Source organism: Mus musculus, chromosome 18, assembly GCF_000001635.26.
Source record: "Mus musculus strain C57BL/6J chromosome 18, GRCm38.p6 C57BL/6J".
Lineage (NCBI taxonomy): Eukaryota > Metazoa > Chordata > Mammalia > Rodentia > Muridae > Mus > Mus musculus.
The window spans coordinates 37,999,532-38,003,815 of NC_000084.6; positions in this window are offsets into that span (position 1 = coordinate 37,999,532).

Here is a 4,284-nt window from a genome sequence, read left to right on the forward strand (position 1 = left end):
GTGGCGTTGGAGGGTTGGGGGTATGGGTGTGTGTGTGTGCTGGCCAGTGTGCTTTCCTGTTTGTATTATGAGAGGAAGTTGGCTGTGAGTCAGCAGACACAGGAACTGTAAGCAACCAGAGGAAGACCCCAGCTTCTGGGGGAAGAGCAGGGGAGTGTGAGGAAGTGGGTCCCATCTCTTCTTGCTGTCCCAGCTCGAGGAACAATTGTCATCTTCAGCCTCCTACATTCCCACTCCCCCAAGGCCTTCCCTTCTAGAAAAAGGATGATAATAACAATTAATAATTAAAATGCCCATAATAATAGCTACCAATTATTGAGAGCTGCCTGTGTCTCGGGCCTCTGCAAACATTGCTTTGCAAACTTCAATTACTCATCACAATATTCATATAAAATAGGAAATGTTACGACCTCCGCTTTATAGATAAGGAGAAAAGACCGTTAAATGACTTGATTAAGCTAGAAAGCAGCAGATTGTCCAAGTCACCCACAAACCCTGGACAGGACTCTTGAAACAAGTCCCTCCCTATGCCGGGAGTACTCCCTCCTTTCCTCCAGGGCTGGTGACAATCTTACAGCTTCAGCTATAAGGAATGAAATTAGTCGAGGCCCCAGCTATGTCCCCCCTGAAAACCATGCATTCCTGCTGTTAGACCAACCTATGACAGGGCATAGCAAGAGATCTGGGGACTTTCCTTAAACTGCAGGAGACCTCTGTGACCCCTCCCCAACCTCTCCGTGACAGTGCTTTCATTGCTCTCCCAGACCCAGGCCCCTCCCCTCTCATGGGAATTCCCCCTTATCAGATCCTCTAAGTCTTTCCTAGGCGGTCTAGCCTCTTGTTGAAGGGCGGTGGATCCTACAAGAGAGGGAAATTACTAGGGGGTATCCTGGTTAGGTGCAGAAAGTCCAACCAAAAGATTGTGTTTCTTTTTGGGAACCGGGTAAAGCATATGAGCCCTATTTCACATAATGCTTTAAAATGCATAAAACAAAATATATAGGGGTATGAAGGAAACCAATTGTATTGCAATAAAGTTATAAAACTATTTTAATGTCATCTAGTAATGTATGTGCTTTCTTTTATTAATGCTTTAAATAAGATCAAGTGTTAGGTTGATACCTCACATAATTTTAAAACAGTAATGAGCATAAATGATATTTTAAAGATCTACAATATTGTGGTATGGAAATATGTGTGATTTCTACTCCTAACAAAGCTATAATTATGACTAACATAATATAAATACAGGCCAGGCGTGGTTGCACACGCCTTTAATTCCAGCACTCAGGAGGCAGAGGCAGGTGAATTTCTGAGTTCGAGGCCAGTCTGGTCTACAAAGTGAGTTCCAGGACAGCCAGAGCTATACAGAGAAACCCTGTCTCGAAAAACAAAAATAAATAAATAAATAAATAAAATAATAGAAATACGGCTTGTCATCACCTTTGTAGCTGAAGGAAATGGTAAGTATCACCAATTTTTCTTCCATTTGAGTTTGAAGTTAAGGACACTGGGGTCAGGGCAGAGCCACAGAGAAAAAGACCTGGCTTCCTCTCTCAGGCTCCGCCCTCTCTTCCTCCATCCGCTGATATGAGGTGGGTGGCAAGCTTCTGGCCCTTGGGTTATATTTTCTTCTCTCTTCCTCCCCAAATCATTGTCGTCTCCTCCTCTTACCTTTCTTCTCCCTGCTTTCTCCTCCTCTTTGCTTTGTGTAATTTTTTTTAAAAAAAAAGGAAGAAAGAAAGGAAAATGTTTCCTGTGTCTGGATAGTTTTATCTGATTGTATCTGTGCACGACTTGCACGCAGTGTCTGCAGAGCCCAGGAGAGGGCATCAGACCCCTTGGAGTTACAGACAGTTGTGAGTTGCCACGTGGGTGCTGAGAATCAGATACGTGTCCTCTGGAAGAGATGTCAGTATTGTGAGTTACGGAGCCTCTCTCCAGTCCCCTCTGTTCTCTCTAGAATGCCATTTCTATCCCTCTTGCTCTGGTCTCCACACCATCCACTTTAGATACATTTTCTGTTACCCACCCCATCCCTCGTTTCTGTCTATCTAGCCCTCTGGCTTCTGTCTCTCTGTGCATCTGAGTTCTCAAAAGCCATCCCTGAAGGCATGAATCAGATTAAAGGGGATTCTAGTAGCTTAGGCTCAGCAAGACAAGAATTCTTTGACCCTAGAACAGTGGTTCTTATCCTGTGGGTCACAGCCCCTTTATGAGGTTGAACAACCTTTTACAGAGGTTGCCCAAGATCATTGAGGACCACAGAGATTTGCATGATGGCTCATAACAATAGCAAAATTACAGTTGTGAAGCAGCAATGAAAATAATTTTATGGTTGAGGGTCATTATAGCACGAGCATCTGTATTAAAGATCTCATCATTAGGAAGGTTGAGGACCACTGAGCTAGAGTCTCTGGACGAGGAGTGCCCTAGAAACAGGTCAAGAGGGAGGTAACTGGCAGGAAAGGCAGGGGTGGGAGGAGATATCCTCTGTAAGGAAGCAACACTAAAGCCCCTGCGCGCGTGAGTGTCGGCACAGTGGGTCTTTCCCACACTTCACCATGGAGCTATGACACAGAGGCTCTGGGTGGGGAGACTTCCCTGTCCCTTTCCACCCATCCGAGCACTGCTCAGGTCTCGTGCGAGACTCAAGGACAGGTCTCAAGAGCAGACCTGCAACTGTAAGAAATAGATCTGTCCCAGGAAGGAAGAAGCCGAGGTGAGTGAATGGCCACCATTGCTTGGAAAGCTCTCTTCTTTTCCAGGAAGCCAGCTTGGAGCTTTCCTGCGTCCTGAGTCAGATCTTCACCACCATCTTCCCAGTAAGAACAGCAGGACCAAGCTCACTGAAGAGATAGCTGACCCGGGCATTGTTGAACAGTTCCTAGCTGCCTGCTCTATGGAACCCAAATAGAAGCTGTAGGACCCACAAGAACCAAAGTCTTGATACAGACATAAAATATGAACAGGTCTTTCAAAGCTGTACCTCACAGAAGGTCATGGAAGCCACAACAGCCCTTCTGAGCCTCCACAAACTTTAATCTTTTGGTGCATCCCCCAGTATGTTAGCTCTCAACGGCTCTTCCCAAGACCAGCCCAGTCTTTTTCTCTCCCATGTTCTTCATAGTGTGGTTTGATTTGATCTCTGGCATTTTGCAGGCAGACAGAAAGAAGTATGGTATTGGAAAATACTAGATTTTAACACTAGCACAAGGGACAAAGGGGTACTAATGAGCAGGAGGAGATGGGCCAGAAACAGCATAAAGAGGCAGAACACCTCCTTCCGTGATGACAACATCTCTCTTCCTCAACCCCAACAAGACTACAGGCATCTTTATCTCTCTAGAACTCACTTCCTTCACACAAAGTTGGTACCACATTGTGATTGATAACAATCCCTGGGCAGTGGTGGTGGGTGTCATTGATCACAGTACTCAAGAGGCAGAGGCAAGCAGATCTCTGTGAGTTCGAGACCAGCCTGGTCTACAGAGCTAGTTCCAGGCAGCTAATGCTACACAGAGAAACCCTACTTCAAAAACAAAACAAAAAGAAGAAGGAGGAGGAGGAAAAGGAGAAGGAGAGAGAGAGAGAGAGAAAGAGAGAGAGAGATCTACAATAAAACTTTGGCACTAGTTCAACCTGCTCTGTGACCCAAGCAAGTGACCTAAGTTTCCTTTCCTAAATAAATGGAAATGTAGCAGGGCACTTGTGAAGATCGGTCCATGGAAATACATGAGTCATGTATGGAATGGGCCTGATTCACAAGTGCTTAGTAAGTGTCCCCACTCCTTGCTGGTGTCCTTACCCGTCATCCGCCTGGTAACTCTGGAAATATATTCTGCTTGCCTACTTAGTACCTCATCACCCTGGAACCTGAAACCCCTCCAGTGGCTGTCTTAATCAGTCTGCTTGTGGCTTCTCAATAAGGCAGGATAAAAAGAGGAAGCTGAAACTGTTCTCCAGCTAAGAGTCAAGAATTAGCTAGGCAGTGGTAGCACCACGCCATCAATTCCAGCACTTGAAAGGCAAAGGCAGGCAGATCTCTGTTAGTTCAAGGCCAGCCTGGTCTACAGAGTGAGTTCCAAGACAGCCAGGGCTACACAGAGAAAACCTGTCCGAGAAAACAAAAACAAACAAACAAGCAAACAAACAAACAAACAAACAAACATGAAAGAAAGAAATCGAGTCAGGAAATGCGGCACAATTATCATTCACTGTGAAGGGTGTCTATGTATAGACAGTATTCCTTTTATAGAGAGATATATCAAATAAGAATGTTTA